The sequence below is a fragment of the Anguilla rostrata genome, chromosome 6, assembly GCF_018555375.3.
Source record: "Anguilla rostrata isolate EN2019 chromosome 6, ASM1855537v3, whole genome shotgun sequence".
Classification (NCBI taxonomy): Eukaryota; Metazoa; Chordata; class Actinopteri; order Anguilliformes; family Anguillidae; genus Anguilla; species Anguilla rostrata.
Genome location: NC_057938.1, coordinates 30,834,520 through 30,852,073, shown reverse-complemented (window position 1 = coordinate 30,852,073; position 17,554 = coordinate 30,834,520). Strand labels below are relative to the sequence as shown.

General features: G+C 39.2%; 1 protein-coding gene across 6 annotated transcripts in view; it reads right to left on the bottom strand.

Annotated features, from left to right (window-relative positions):
• The window catches only part of extl3 (exostosin-like glycosyltransferase 3), a 75,231-nt gene extending 58,894 nt beyond the window's left edge, over positions 1 to 16,337 (bottom strand). The window contains exons 1-2 of one of the 6 annotated variants that reach the window (XR_010330785.1): positions 15,700 to 16,337; positions 1,568 to 1,675 (exon numbers count right to left, since the gene is read on the bottom strand). The gene's annotated coding sequence lies outside the window, so the exon portion shown is untranslated. Of the gene's footprint in view, positions 1 to 1,563; positions 1,676 to 15,699 lie in introns of all 6 variants that reach the window. The other 5 variants (XM_064341052.1, XM_064341049.1, XM_064341048.1 and 2 more) reach the window with 5 other exon arrangements.
• Positions 16,338 to 17,554: the final 1,217 nt, after the last annotated feature.

Sequence of the window (17,554 nt, the reverse complement as noted above, 5' to 3'; positions counted from 1 at the left end):
CGAATTGTCCAAGACAATATGGCCACTCAGTCTCAGGGACATTTCTATGCGTAAAACCAATGGTAAGGTTGTACACTTATTCAATATTTAGTCCCAGATATTGACTGTAGAATGAAAATGTATCATTTTAGAAAAATTTATCTTGTTCATTTAGTTATTCAGTGAGCAGCGGTTTTACTGCTGTAATGGCATATCTTAGGGCTATTGTTGAATTTAACTTGCTGTGACAGAATAATTTTTTACTGGTGAAAGAATATTTTTATGAATGCCCAGATAGACACTATTGTCCAGTGTGTCATGGCTGAGGGTGTAGTTGCAGATGAGACTGTAAGGAGGGGGTGCTTGTTAAATGAACAATTGGCACGACAATGGTGGCACTGCGAAACTCCATAGTTGTCGTGTATCGTCTACTATTGAAACTAGAACACAGAGTTTCTGTTTTCAATTCATAGTTTGGTCGCAGGAGCAATAAATGTCTTAGTTGAGCAATCTAGGCAAGCCGCCGTTCCGACCACTAGGGAGATTGTGTGAAGGGTTAACAAAAATAAGAGCAAATGTCGCATTGCTGCAATTAGACCCATCTCGATTATAAGTATCACAAAAAGCTTACAAGAGAATGGGTTGGACAGGTATACTATTCCTCATTCTCAACAAGAGAGGAGTTGCTGCTATACTGAAAATAATACTCAAGACACACTATATTAAATATATTATATATATTAAAGATCAACATGTAATGTTCTTATAACCAGGTTTTTAATCGGATGTTGCGGTCAAAATCCAAACAAAAAAAACAACTTTCAACTTTTCTCCCCAAATGTATTGTACAAAATAAAATATAGCCTACTTGTGCGTACAAGCAATTAATCCCAAACAAACATCATCGCCAAGCTACAGGAATGCTATATGGCCAGTGATACCTGATTGACTCAAATGCAACACATTAAATAAGTGCCCTTATCCCTTGATTCCATGAAAATTAACAATATGGATCACAAAAGTACTAAAGAATAGAGTGCCCTCCAGATCCAAAAAATGTAAAATTAACATGTTTTTGATACTCAGCAATATGTGACTGGGGGGCAGACAGAGATTATGGCGGGGGGGGGGGCAACTTTTTTCCAAGGCACAGTGGTGCGATACAGATTACAGGCATGCATTGCTGAGTGATTTTTTAAACTAAAGAACATTGACTCATTGAGTCTTTTCCATTTAATTTTATGCACATGCTGAATTATGTGCTTGTGGTCAAGAGGTTAATATCAGACTCCGAGGTCGTAGGATAGGATACGTAGGATAATTTGCGATGAGTAGCTCAGCGGACCTTGGTCTAAAAATGCGAACTAATTCTTTAAGAAACGCTTGTGGATTATAGTTATCCTAATCTGAATTTTTACAGTATGTTCAAGGATTACCATTTAGCGTTTACTATATATATATATATATATATATATATATATTTAAAAAAAATATTGCAAACGGCGCGGTGGTCTAATTCAAACTACAACAAGCTGGCACCATGAGAAACCCAATACAAAACCCCTTGAGAAGCACTGTACGTACTCACTCATTTGACAGACATCAGACGAGCCTTACCAGCAGTCTTCTTAAATTTCAGCTCCCGAGCTGGCAACTTGTCTAGCCTTCTCTCCTAGTCAGTGTTGAGTTTTCTCTTCTGCAATGAAAACAGCAGGTCTGAGATCAGTGTTCTTTACCCTCATTGTGCGTAGTGACGTTCAACACAAGCTAATGTTACCCAGCAAGCCGCCATTTCTTATTTAGTAGGCTAACTAACCTCGTACTCAGGAGTCACATCTGTCCAAAATGTAAACAAGTCAGGCAGTTTTCACGGTCAGGAAAAATTTTATGACAATGTGGTCATTTAGCTAACTTAGCTAGCTAGCCAAACAGTCAGTAACACAGATACTTTCTTTGTGACATGTAGGGATAATGGCAAGGAGGAAAGGGAAAAAACCATTAGAAAGTTTTTTTAAATGTTTAAATGTGCCTAGCATTCCAAGGCTTGTTGTAAGATTAAGCAGCCAATCAGGACTTGAATACAAGTTTTTTGTAGAGTGCAAAAACTTTGATATTATTTTTTTTAATTTAATTTCTTTTGTTGTTGAAGAAACCACAGCATTCCAAGACTGTACATTGTACATTGTTACTTTGTAAGACTCTGCTATGCTGTAAATAGTTGTTGGTTTTTTAAAATGTGTGTTGAATAAATGACTTATTTATAACAACATTTACATTACGTAGTCATATTTTCAAATCTCCAGTCAGCTTTTAGCACAGACTTAATGTAGGGCCCTATGGAATCTGCGTTATAGCTTTTTTAAATTTTCAATTCCGCGATTCTGTCCGTGATTCTGTTATCACAGAAACTATAGGGCCCTACCTTAATGCTGCCATCAGTCTGTCACTGGCCCGCGCCGGGCCCCCGTCAAAAAAGATACTTGGCCGCCGGCCCCTGTCAAAAGATACTTGCCATCGGGCCTAACAATTTTTCTGGGGGAAACCCTGCATTTATAGGAGGTCTGGGCTGGCTAGCCTCAAATGTAGACCCCCCCTCCATGGTATTAACAGACCTAAAGACAGAGGTGGATTGCACAATAATAATAAAGGAATAAACAGAGTTATCAATTGAATCACTATCACCAAATGACTAAGAAATATGCCGAGGAATTACACATTTCTGACTGTTGGGTTTGTGTTTTGCAACCGCAGTGAGGCAGGGGGAGTCAAAATAATCTCCACTCACTTGACTGGTGTTCTTTGTCACATAAAAACTGTTTAATTTCACCTGGACACAAATCCAGACATTAAACAAGCAATCTATGAAATGCTAAGAGAGCCTTATGGGTGTCAAAATAATTACTCATTCTATTGTACCAGAGAATAATACTAACATGCCCCCTGCCATGCTATTGATCCAATAAAAAATAAAGATTTTATATGCTATACTGGTGCTAGACGTATGGGTACAAGTGAGTGTAATCATATTGTAAAACTGTGATTCTTGAAATATGATAGCTACTACTAAGCCAGAGGTTACTTTGGCTGAGATGGGCATTTCTGTGGCTACCCTCTCTTGGTTTGCTTCCTATCTTAAACATAGGTCCTACCAGGTCACCTGGATGGAGTCTGTTTCTGCACCTCATCCCTTTGTTACAGGACTCCCACAGGGACCTGTACTGGGGTCTCTGCTGTTCTCCATTTACACCAGTAATCGTCAACTGGCGGCTTGCGGGCCACATCCGACAAAATATTAATGAATTCAGAAAATGTGAGGAGGAAAAAAATGCTTTCCGATATTTTATCTAGCATTTTTTTTCTTCCTATATTGAAGCAACACCAAAAACAATTGAGATGGAAATAATTTTATTAGGAATGATTTACCGACCCCAAATATGTGCATTCGACCCGCAGGTTCTAAAGACGTTACAAATCCACCTGTCAGCTACTGGCGAGTAGCCTACACAACCCGATGCAGGAGTCAGGCCTACCTCACTCACAAAGCTGCGCTTGCTTGCAAGGTATACAAGATACCTGCAAGGAATCTGTAAATCAAATAAAACGTTAAGTAGACCATGTCATTTAACAATGAATCCAATGAATAAAATCCTAACCTAAGGCTGAAATATTCACATTTGGTTAATGGGAGAAATTACATTTCCCCTCTGACACCAACTTCTTAACATCAGGCTTAACTTTAGTTTATTTGACAAAATTAAAACACATTTTCAAATTGGAAAATATGACGGCTAAAAATGCAACGTTGCACATGTATTCTCTGTCTTGCATGATGCGCAAGTGGTCAGCTGCTCCTTTTGATTTACTTTGCTTCAAAAAATCCACAACTTGATCCCTGAGTTCAATGAAGCGCCCCAAGGCTTTGCCCTTACTCAGCCAGCGCACGTCATTGTGGAGTAAGAGGTCATCGTGAGTAGCTTGAGATTCCAGCACAAGTTTGCGGAACAGGCAATGCTGCGTACGTGAATTCCCTCTGATGAAGTTAATTATCTTCATTGTTTTGTCCATAACCTCTTTCAGATCCCCACTTAGTTTGGCGCACAGTTCGCTTAGGTGAATGAGACAGTGAAGTGCATTAGTTTTGGGAGCGACGTTCTTAACTCTGCTCACCAGACCCCTTTTTTTTCCAACCATGGCAGGAGCACCATCTGTGATAAGATTGACTTTTTCAAATGACAAGCCATACTTTTTAACCTCTTAAGGCACAAGCCAAATTTTGCCAATCCTTGCCCATTTAGGGGGTACCCTATTTAAAGCTTTATAACTCCAGACGTGAACACCACAGAGACTTGAAAAATGGCTTAAATGAAGCAAGACATTTGTACAATTTACAATACTAACACAGATTAGTTTATATTCATAATTCTGGAAGAAATAAAGTGCCACAAATGCAATTGTTTTGACAAAAAATCCAAAATAAATTTGCACTTTTTAAGTTCGCAATGAAATACTGCGAGATTGAATATATGCAGGAGGTTAAACTATACATGTGCTAGGTCAAAAACTTCTTGACCACAAGTTCATAAAATCTAAGGGTGGATATGTAGAACTACTATAGATGTATGAAGCAAAAACTAAGCAGTGTACCCAGCATCTCCAAATCTATCCAAAATGTCTAAATTATGCATTGCTGTAAATCATAACATATCCATGTATTTCACTACAAATCAACTGTTTTGACTCAAGAAAATCACTGTTGCATAATTTTCAAATGGGAATTACAAGCTTTCAGTCAGTACAGTGGTCTAAAATAGCTAGGTGTCCAGAAACATATCCAAAATCTCTCCAAAATTGAATAAAATGTTTTTGTCCATTATAAAGCATATAAATGAGCCCCTTATGAGGGTTTAAGATGAAACATTGCTATCAGATTAAAAAAATAATGCAAAAACATTGTCACACAATGCGGTACAGTACCTAAATGTGTAATAATTAACTCGTGTGTATTTCTATACTCTGTACTCTCGTATGTTTTATTGTATGGGGATGAGACAACATGAAAACAATTTTCACCCGTCCACCACGTTTTGGCAATGTTCCAGCTCTGACGGCATCACTGTTGCATGCTTCACAAAAGCTATTACACTTCCGTCTAACGCTTACATTACAGTGTGAAATATTTACATTATATAACACCACTAACCTATTTAAAAATACTCAATTTCAAAAAGAACGTATATAACCGAAATATTTTGAACGATAATACTTACATAGCAATGGTGAAATCTCCTCTATGTTCAGTAGATAGAGACAGAGAGACAGTATCAATTATATTGTTCTATTCGCTTCTGTTTTGCTCCAGAAAACGATGTCAGCTAGGTCTATCAGCAAACATATGGCTTAGCTATGTTCAGAAGTCCTCAATAATAATAGTATTTTCCAAGAAATTACGAAATATCCTTGAACATGTTTCGTTAGGTGCATCGTATTTGTCTGCTAACAGAGTGTGATTGCGTAAGTGAATGCTATGCTAAGAATATTTTCTGTTACGCTGACCTATAAAACGCTATTCCGAAAGCAGAATTAGACATGTTATACATCGTTAGAAAGCTTATACTCTCGCCTACCGAATAAATGAATTGTAAATCTAGTCAGACTGTACTAAAAAGGGCGACGACGCCGTAAACAACAGGTGTGGTGTTACGCACAGCTATTTTGGAAGATACCCAGGCGTCACAGATGCGCCTATATTTCCCAAACGGATTGTCCAAGACAATATATGACCACGTAGTCTCAAAAGGGATATCTCTACACGTAAAACCAACAGTAAGGTTTTATATTTATTCAATATTTAGTCCCAGATATTGACTGTAGAATGACATGGTATCATTTTAAAAAACTTTTTCTCGTTTATTTCGTTATTCAGTGAGCAGCGTTTTCACTGCTGTATAGGCATATCTTAGGGCTATTGTCGGGTTTATCTTGTTGCTATGACGGAATACGATTTTTTAGTGGTGAAAGAATATTTTTATGAATGCCAAGATAGACAATATTGTCCATTATGTCAAGGGTGGGGGGTGTTTTTTAGATGAGACTGCAGGGAGGGGGTGTGTGTTAAATGAACGACGGGAGCGACAATGGTGGGGCTGCGAAACTCCGTTTTCGGCATAGTTGCTATCTATCTACTAATGAAACTGAAACAACGCGTTTCTGTTTTCATCTCACACTTTGGTTGCAGTAGCACCGAATGTTTGAGTTCAGTAATTTAGGCACGCGGGCGTGCCCACCACTAGGGGCTGTGCGCTAAGAGGTTAAATAGCTCCTCCAGTTTTCCAAAGATAATGTCACTAGTCGTATTACCTTCCAGCGGAATCAAAGCCAACAGTTCTTCTTTGAAATCTTTCCCATCGAAATATCTGATAAAAACGCACAACTGGGAAATGTCAGTGTTGTCAGTGGACTCGTCAATAGCCAGGGATGCGTGTTGAACTTCGCTGACCCCATCAAGTACAAGTCGCTGGACGTTCTTTGCCAAGATGTGGACACGACGGGCGTTACTTGAAGCAGACAGAGGTATCACACCGTGTGTACATTGTCAATTTGATCATTTTTTACGAAGTAGTTTAAACTACTTTTTCCAAGTAGCTTTAGTTTACCAAACTAATTTTCTCCCTAGGGTAGCTTTGCTGTAGTTAAACTTCTTCCAGCGTGAAGTAATTGGTAGCTTGCAAAGCTATGCTTTCAAAGTAGCTTCCCCAACACTGTGCATAACTCTGACTGGAATTTACCCCCCGGTAACCTACCATGTGAGCCAGACTGTATTTCTACATTTAGCATTTTTTAAAAACGCTAAAAATCAGCATCTACAAAGTAATTAATTTCAGCCAAGGAACCAAGTGATATGACACACATATGGCTTAGGAACACATTCATCAGATAGAACAGTGGTAACTCCCTCAGGCACGACCACACCAACCCAATTTTCTTCCAACACTTCAATGACTGTCAGATCAGAAATAATCTTGCTTCTCTAAACCTGGTACACAGTGACAAACAGAGCTGTGAAACTACAGCCTTTACAGATTTGATCATTGAGAGATATCTGTGTACAATTTCGCGTCGCGGTAACCAATAAGATTTGATCTAAAGATCCGTCAAGTAAATTGTCCCCCTTTTCAAATTTTATTTCCACATTCTATAGTTCCACAATGGAGGATTCACTCATGATTTCTGTATTGTATGTATGTTGTAAGAGAAACGTAGATCAAGTAAAATCAAGTTGATCATAAAACTAATAACGTATTAGTTGCTAGTTGTTTGTGATCGTTTCTATCAGCCACCTAGCTAGCAAACCAGACATAACTTCGAAGACATTAGCTGGCTAATTACAAAGAAAATGTTTTTTCTTATTGTTGGTTGTTACTCACTAGCTAGACATTAGACAGCCAAGCTAATCAGCTGACTATTGACTAACATCTTTCAGAGTTAGGTTACTGCAAAAATGTTTTTTATTCAGAATGGAAAATGATAACATGAAACCTGGACAACATTTAGCCTAACGAACACAGCTGTCAGTCAAAAAATAGGTGACGCCCACAAGTGGCCAAGTGTGGGCTTAGAGAATATGTAGAGACAGCGACTCCAAAAGAAACCAATGGGGAGCACACAGAACGTATATAGGAACTCGAGAGGCAGGAGGAGTCAGAAGTTGCAGAAACCAATATGGCGTCCAGTGCACCGATTTCCCCATAGACTATAATGGAGACTCCTGCCTTTTTCTGTCAAACTAAGGGGTTTACAGTCACATTTCCAACCGAGTTGTATCCAAAACACATATAAGAATAAGAATCAATGCATGATTTTTCTTAGTTATAGCAGCGTTACGAAGTTATAGCAGCGTTGTTTTATTCAACACTAGACTCTGGTTGGTCAACATATGACTCACCAGATCACTCTGATTTGTGGAATGCATAAAACTGACGAATAGCCTACAAGGAACACGACCGTAAAGTACTTCCACGGTTACTGAAATGCGTATGGATCACAGAACTGTGTGGAGCGAGCTAGCACAAGTCAGTGCTGATGAGCTGCAGACCAGACCAGAAATAGGCTACATACCTGTACGCTCTCGTAGCTAAAGTTAACATTACGAATTCCCTCCTGAATGAGTGGACAACTACAGGAATGTAACTGACATTCAGTTAAATAGGTAGCTAGTTCTCTCATTTTAATGCATTAAATGTCATATATTCAATTTGTTTCTAAAAAAGATCTAATAGAATCATCTCGGATACAAAAAGCTAGACTAGCTAGCTAGCTCCCATGACATGTGCTGTCACTTGTAATTACCAAGCTCGAATAGGCTATTACATTTGTAATGTTAACTGCACAACCAGTTAGCTCAAATCACAGGGATATGTATTGCTGCTAACATTAGCTAAGGCGAATGTTAAATAGTATAGCCTATTTCCTATTTGTTTCCTTATGCCTCCCATACAGTAGACAACTTCTAGACTAAACTAAAATCTGAGACACTCCCAAATTTAGAAACAATCTGTCCTAAATGAGTTTTTAGTCCTAGAAGTGCACACATCTTAAGATTATGCAAAGACTGTGAATTATGCAGCTTCACACATACGATTGCAATGGGATGCTTTTGGAGATTTTAAAATTTATTTTAGCCCTCTTCCTTTTTAAAGCTCACTACCGATGTGCTGATGTCAGACAAAAGCCCTGTCCAGACAGGATTAGTTTCACTAGAGGTGAGGTCAGATCCTAATGTATTTATTTATTTTTTTACCATCGTAATTCTCCTCCGGAACAACCATATCTATGATTTTACCAGGAAATCAAGTAATTGTGGTTTAATTAAAACCTCGTGTTTTTTCTGAGAAATCCGAGGTCCTCTGATAATTCTGTTACTGTCCGGACTAACGTGTCAAAGCCTTATTACGAACGTTAGATAAGTATTTGAAATATTAGGAATTTCCTAATGTACTGTAATGTTGTTATTCATGCTATCCTGAACTCCGGGAGTGACAATCTAAGCAGTACTAGGTGGAAATTATTCAACATGTCATTGCCTAGTACTGATAAATGTACCCCATCAGTTAAAAACCGTTTCTTGCTTTATGTTTGAGTTTTGTTTTCAATCATGAAATACATAAGATATGACAAATCTACCGAAAAATGAACGTTTGTATCTTTAGAAAAGTGATGAGTAGTAGCCTACTATTAAAAGGAAACTGTGAAGCGAATTTTAAAACAGAGGTATTCTACAAAAAGCTGTAGCCACTGACGTGATGGTCGGTTTATCACAGCACACAGGCAAATTTTCGCGCTTACACAGCACACTGAACTAAGTTCTAAGAGTTAGCCAAGAAATGATAAATAAATGGGCAAAATGCAATAATTTACGTAAAATCTTGATAAATTAGGCTTATGTATTGTATTCATACAATCATCATCTTTGTAAATGACATGTTTATCATCTTCATCACCACTTAATCTTAATCAGCATCAAAGAAAAATAATATGAGCAAATTAAATATAGCTTCTCTCATTATTTATTTTGGCCTATTTATTAGGGGTCCAAGCAGCGAAGCTGGCTGAACCCTATTGTATGTTCGGATTATTAGGGGTCCAAGCAGCGAAGCTGGTCCAATCCTATTGTATCTGTTCGGATTATTAGGGGTCCAAGCAGCGAAGCTGGTGGAACCCTATTGTATCTGTTAGGATTATTATTAGGGGTCCAAGCAGCGAAGCTGCTGGAACCCTATTGTATCTGTTAAAATTATTAGGGGTCCAAGCAGCGAAGCTGGTGGAACCCTATTGTTTTTGTTAGGATTATTCTTATTATTCTAATTATTCTAATTATTTTTCTCCGCTAAAAGTGCCTGAGGCTCAGCAACCATAAGTCCTGGAGCAACCAAATTTGGCAGGTGGGTTCCTATGGCCCCCCACTACTCAGGCACTAAAAATCACCTATGTCGGCCAGATGGTGGCGCTATAAAAAAGGGTAACGCGTAAAAGGCCATAACTCCCACACCATAAGTTAGATCAACACAAAACTTCATCAAACTATGCATATGAACGTGCTCTACAACTTTGCCATTGGCACCACCTATGTCCGCCATACTGTTTGCCCGCCATTTAGGCTTTTTAGTTGGGGTGTGGAAGTTTTCTCCACTAAAATGTCTGAGGCTCAGCAACCATAAGTTGTAGACCAACCAAATTTGGTAGCTGGGTTCCTATGGCCCCCCACTACTCAGGCACGAAAAATCACCTATGTCGACCAGATGGTGGCGCTATAACAAAGGGTAACGCGTAAAAGGCCATAACTCCCACACCATAAGTTAGATCAACACAAAACTTCATCAAACTATGCATATGAATGTGCTCTACAACTTTGCAATTGGGATCACCTATGTCCGCCATATTGTTTGCCCGCCATTTGGACCTTTTTATTAGTTGGGGTGCGGAAGAGCTGGAGCTCCAAATCTAAGTGTTACGACATCTAGTAAACTTATTTACGGCAAGCGACATCCATGGCGACGCAAGTAATCCAACACCGTAGGGTCTAGTTTTTAGCAGTGAGGGGAGGGTCTGAACGTCGGGGAAGCATTGTGCCAAAAGTTTGTTAGTAAAAGCTTTTTGAGAGGATGAATAATTACTTTTCTTTTCCTATGGTTCCTAACTATTCCTGGTTATGGTTATACACTTCGTTGTACGTCGCTCTGGGTAAGAGCGTCTGCCAAATGCCTGTAATGTAATGTAATATTCCGTAGCAACAAGATAAACCCGACGTTAGCCCTAAAAAATGCCAATACAGCAGTGAAAACGCTGCTCACTGAATAACGAAATAAACGAGACATAATTTAAAAAAAAAAAAAAAACTTTACCATCTCATTCTACAGTCAATATCTGGGACTAAACATTGACTAAATATACAATCTTACCATTGGTTTTACGAGTAGAGATGTCCCTTTTGCGACTGAGTGGTCATATATCGTCTTGGACAATCCGTTTGGGATTCCTGTTGCTTACGACGTTGTCGCCGTTTTTAGTACAATTTGGCTTGATTGACAGTTCATTTATTCAGTAGGTGAGAGTATAAGCTTTCTAACGATGTATAACATGTCTGATTTTGCATTTGGAATAGCGTTTTATAGTTCCGCGTAACGGAATATTGTCTTATCGCATTCACTTGCGCATTCACTGTGGCGTAGCACCTAACGAAACGTTGTCAACGATTTCCATAATTTCTTGGAGAGTACTATTATTATTGAGGACTTCGGGGCATAGCTAAGCCATTTCTTTGCTGATAGGTCTATCTGACATCGTTTTCTTACGCAAAACAGAAGCGGATAGGACTTTGTCATTGATTTTCTGTCTCTATACTACTAAACACAGATAAAATGCCATGTTGCTATGCAAGTATTACTGTTCACAATATCTATACGTTCTTTTTGAAATTGAGTGTCTTTAAATAGGTTAGTGGTATTATATAATGTGGATATTTCACACTGCAATGTAAGCGTTAGTGTAATAGTTTTTGTGACCCATGGAACAGTGATGAGGAGTGTTGGAACGTTGCTAAAACGGTTGAAAATTATTTTTGTCCCATCTCCATCCGTCATTATGCTGAGAAATACCTAAACCATTTTTATTGATAGTAATTGAGATTCTCTGCAAACGCGCGAAAACACGTTGGTATAATAAAACAATGATGGTAAATATAGCCTATATGTAGTCCGCTTCATTCCGTTGCTACCATAATATAACAAACTTTCTTGTGTCTACAGCTGCAGTTTCTCGCTGCAATTACTATTGAATATAAACAAGAGGCAAATTCTGAAGTCTGCCAATGTCTAAATAAATAATAAGGTATTCTTTGCGCAGCACGCATGCTAGCAGGGATGTCGAGTTGATATTTCGTTTTTTGTTTCGTTTTTTCTTAATGTCGTATTGATTAGGCTATATGGAAATATGTATTATTATCCTATCTGTCTCTGAGGCGCTCTGAAATGTGCATTCTCTGCTAAGCTGGATGGATTGGAATGTGTGTCTGACGTAGTGTTGCACCGTATACCGAAACTTCAGCACTCAGTTGTGTCCTTATTCACATGCCTAAATCGCCTGTACAAAGAGGATAGTGCAGACATTGGCATAAATAATAAATATATTCATATCTTTGTTTGTGTGTAGGAAAAAATACTTTACCTCGGAGAAACAATCAGTAATTTTTCTTTATAATATAATGCAAGGAGTTAACAAATATTTGAGTGGAAGTACTTTATTTTTGCTGTCAAAAATGAATGGAAAAAATGTAATCCCCCCATTCTCTTCCGGGGTTACGTTTCCGGTTACGTTCCCTTAATGCTTACAAGTTAGCGTCAACTTGACTAGCTTGCATGCATGCTTTCCAAGCGTTCTCTACTGGTTGCTAACGACAGTGAGTGATCGCTAGCTAGCTGCCTAGCTAGGAAGAGAAGCTTTTATACAAGAGTAAGAAACTCTTCCAGCTAGCTAGCTAGTGATCGGTCTCGCTGGCTATGTATTTATTTCTCTTTCTAGCTAGCTAGTGATCTATGAAAGTGATCTATGAATCTTGCTAGAGAGAGAGATATTTTCAATATTAATTATTGTACTCACTGTTTCACCTAATTTACACACGCCATTACACAAGCTAGGATACAGAAATACCACACGAATGCACACACATGCACAAATTTGTATTCTGTTCATGTGTTTATTGTACTCATGTTTTTGCAATATGTATATATACGTCATGCCAATAAAGCTTGTTTGAACCTGAATCTTCGGACAGAGAGGTCTGACCAATCGGCACAATGTAAGGTCACAATGTGACCCAGAAAACAATAGGGGGGATGAAAATTTGGTGTAACAGCGCCCAATGGGGAAACTTGGGCTGCGACCGAATAGTCAAAAAAAATTACGTCCTGTCTTCCTAACCACTTTTCCTTGACCTCGATGGAAAACGTCATGAGGTCAAGGAAAGATGTGAAGGAGAATTCATAAGGACTTAGGAAAAGAACCACGGTGCTAAGAGAATCCGACTGCACTTACACTAGGCTACGTAATTTTGCGACGGCGGATGTAATTGATGTGGGTCTGCCGTGGTGAAACTACGATGTTCCGAAGATGGACTACTAAAAGCGCATCTTAGATACTTTGCCCTGTGTGTTCTTACCGTGTTGTTTCATGCAGGCAATATAAACGTGGACAACCCAGTGAAAAATTTTACTTCATTACCAAGGCTGGAATTGAAAAACAAAAAAAAAGAAATATAGGCTACCAGTCACAAACATGAAATTAAATGGTTGTCACATTGAGAATGGTTGCTCACGCTCACCCTCCTGTCTACTCATATTTATCGACATGAATCCCAATTAGTATGATTGTATGAAAATAATTGTTAATTGAATGCAAGATAGGCATAACATGTTAGGCCTACAAATCTACTACTGAACATCATTCTTAAGTTTCAAACATATTGAATTAAAAACATCTGGCTAGAAACATCTCATATCCTTTATTCTTGAAAGACAGACTTCTGTGTTATGGTTAATACACTGATTATGATCTGATTATTAAACACATGGACATGTTGAAGAAGATAACGTCACAAGGGGGGTGACACCAAAATGACTGGCAATAAATTTTTTGTGCAGTGTTTTGTGCAGCCACTGGTTTACTCCGATGCAGTTTACTGCCGGTTGATTTAATTAGCGGTATTAATGTGACGAGAAGCGCTTTGCCGTTTGAATACATAACACGCAATTCCTTGCGCCCACTCCCACCAGTATTATTATTATTATTTTTTTTTGCCTCAGATTTGACATCAACCAGTTTTTACTTCATCAGTTGTGCGCCCTTCTCCGGATACAGCGTTCACTGAACGAGTAATATCATCACATGCATCTTTTTTGTGTTATTTTATATACACTACTGACGCTACTAAATATGACAGGTCGTTTGCTGTTCACTTCCCGTAGCAAAACCTCCACTTCAGAACTACTGAAGTTTTTCTTACGTTTGGAGTCCGGTGCTCCACCGTCTTTAGATTTTCGTTTGGGCATTATTGACGCTCTCAACTTCTCTTTTCGATTTCTGTGTGCACACGACCGTGCAGTCTCTTGCCCTTTTATGGGGATTGGCGGGGCGTTTATCTATGCTAATTAGGAATAACTGGCACGCGCTTTACACTTACGAGGACAATGGGATTCATCATTTTAAGAACACATGTGCGAACAATTCTGCGGTTTAAGAACACGTCGTGAATCGGACGTAGACTTTTCTTAGGAATTTTCTCAAGAACAAATTTAAGAAAAAACTTAGGAAGATATTGGTGAATGAGGCCCATTATTCGGACGCAGCCTTGCTTTTTGAGCGAAAACGTACGTATATCAGCAGGGGGCGACATTACATCCGGTGCTGAGGTTAAGAACCGAAAGCTGGCCCGGTCACGCCAAAGCAGTGTTGCAAGTTACCAAACCATGCGCTTACCCTACATATGGAGGAAAACAGCGCACATTGCGTTGCAATGAAGTGGGCGCTATGTTTCCAGACCAACTACGGGCCGGATCTGCACTGCCGGGCAGGAGACGGCTCAGATCCGGCCCAGAGTCGCTGGCTATCTGGGAACTGCCTATTTCCCTGCTCGATTACTAACGTTATCGAGCTAATATCCATGATCGACGCTGTTGCATTTCACTCGCCAACATGAATTAGTCTGCTAGCTAAAACGTGCATTCAGCTGCACAGTACATAATAGGCGACATCAGCTACGCGTATTCAACGTAATCATTTAGAGAATGTTAAGTCGAGCAAGCAACTTATATTCACCAGGCTAGAAATCCACTGAACAAGCTAGCTACATAACCAGTAGAAACCTCACGTATGCACGGCTAACTAAAGCAATTACACAACCTGATGTTAGCTAGTTGGCTCGCTGGCCAACTGAGCATTTTATCTGGTAGTGCTAGCCATCCCAAACAATATGCCGTCGTCTATACACCCAACCAACTAGCAAGCCTAATATCTGACAATAGCAAACTGTTGCGTGCACTGCAGCATTATAATTTAATTCAGGATTTGTAAGCTAGGAATGCAGAGTACTTGCTGGCAGTGTTGCTTGTGAAGAGGCCAAGTAACTGTTAACTATGTGAAAAATGGCGTTCGCGAAGAGAGGTTGACATAATTCCACCACTTTCCAGTCAAATACGCATCCAATATATTAGCTAACTAGAGATTTAAAACAAATAATGAATAAAGAATGAATATTGTCGCTGTAGCGTCATAGCCAAGAGTACGACGACAGCGCGAGAGCTAGCTTGTTAGCGCTACCAGCACCAGTATCACGTTACCTGCTGGCTGGTACTAGCTTGCTAAATGCTTAACAGTATCCATAAGCACAAATCACAGAAATTTTAGTAGTTGGTAGTAGCTAGTCAGCAAGCTTGAAAGTACATACCACGTAAACACAGGCTACCAGCTATCAATCTTGACGTTACAAAAGTTAAGTTAGCTAAGTAGCACCAGTCTTATTTTCATGACAGCGAAAAGCTGAGGAGAGGGTAGATAAAGAGCTGTACGCCTCATATGGCTAATTAGCTGGCTAGTAGGCTAACTAACAAACTGGCTAGCTAGTCACAAAACAGGCTACTGTGTTAGATTAGACGTCGAGGGCTAGCTACTTACCGGTTCTTGCTAAAAATAAAAAAACGCTTGTTCCAGTGGACAAAGGCGGACTCTAGTACTTCATTTTGGAGTGACGAAATCTGCAGTTGTATCTTTTCACGTTATTTAAAAAAATAATAATTTTCACATTCTTGCTCTAAAATCAAGATAACGCTTACGACACGGTGCGTAATTTCACACTGTGAAGGCTGCATTGGCAGAGGAAGACTCTTCAGGCAAACATGCAAGGCGGTGCATTCTGTGCTGACATAGCAGTGATGACGTCTTTTTGTAGGCCAACCCCACTGAACTGTGTAAGAATCTGAAGAAAAACAGGTTTTCAACGTACAAAAATGCCAAGTTACCCACACATACAAAGCATTATAATTCATTAACACTTGCAAAATCTAGGCCTGCAATTAAAAGTACTGCTATCAAAATTACGCCAAGTTACAATAAACAGTATTGGCTACCTTAGCTAAAATTAAACATGCTTCCTAAATTCTTCCAAGAACTTGTGAACTTGTGTTCTCTCTTCTTAGCGTCTGAACACATTTTGCTCATGTAACTAGGCATTTTTGTACGTTGAAAACGTGTTTTTCGTCAGATATAATTTATTATCAAGTGTTTATCAAGTGTTTGTTATGAGAAAGTGATAACAGTAATGTATATAAATTTAGACTATGAGAAGTATGCGTACACATATATGCAAACACGCATACAGCGTAGCCAGTCCTGGATGTAGGCTGGTGTGATTGGGAGACAGAGCGAGATTTTGCAAAAGAGTCCAACTGCAGCACTTCAGACCTCTTCTTCTTCTTCTTCTTCTTCTTCTTCTTCTTCTTCTTCTTCTTCTTCTTCTTCTTCTTCTTCTTCTTCTTCTTCTTCTTCTTCTTCTTCTTCTTCTTCTTCTTCTTCTTCTTCTTCTTCTTCTTCTTCTTCTTCTTCTTCTTCTTCTCTGATTTTAATGGCGGTAGGAAAACCTAAATTGGTGCATTACCGCCACCTACTGTGTACATTTGGCATCTGATTGAGTTCTCAAAAAGAAATAAAAATAAAACAATAGCTCCACCCTCCTATACCTGAACCACTTCGCTATATCCCTGGCATCTGACTCCCTCTAAACACTTTCGCCAAAATTCCCTGTATTTCGTCCCCCTTCACATCCATTATACCCAAAATTTATTTTGCTGCATCCACCACCATCCTGATTCTCTCTGATTTTGTTTCTATCTCGCTTGAACAGTTAATCACCATTGCAATAAAAGCCAGAAACCTTCTTCTATCCAAATGCATGATTTCTTTGTTACATCTCCCTTGATCTTTTCCCTCTAATCCAGTTCTATTCTGTTCCTTCCTCTCAGTTCCCGCTTCTGCCCTCACTCTCTTCGTTGCTTCTGCATGTTATTTTATTCTGCACTCGTGCTCTTTCCACCTCACTTTCCCTCTTCCTTCTTTCACATTGCTTTGCTCCCACTTCATGATTTCCCCCACAGTGAAAGCATATTGCCTGTTCTTTAGACACCGTACAATCATCATCAGAACACCTATCTTTCCCACACCTTCTACACCTGTGATACTTTTTCCTACACACCGCTGCCACATGTCCATAATCCTGACACCAATAGCACCTCAGTGGAACCCTCTCATATTCCCTCACCCTGTAACAAACATAATCTAAATAGACTCTTTCTGGTAATTCTCCCTCAAATTCTAAAAATACTGATCCACATTCTTGTTCTTTTCCTTCCCGATAGCTTTTCATCCGCTTTGCCCCTAAAACTCCTTCTACCTCCAAAAAACAATCGGCGTCTACCGACAACGGGACCCCACTAATAACACCTTTCCGGAGCGCTCTTTCTCTCATTAAAAAACG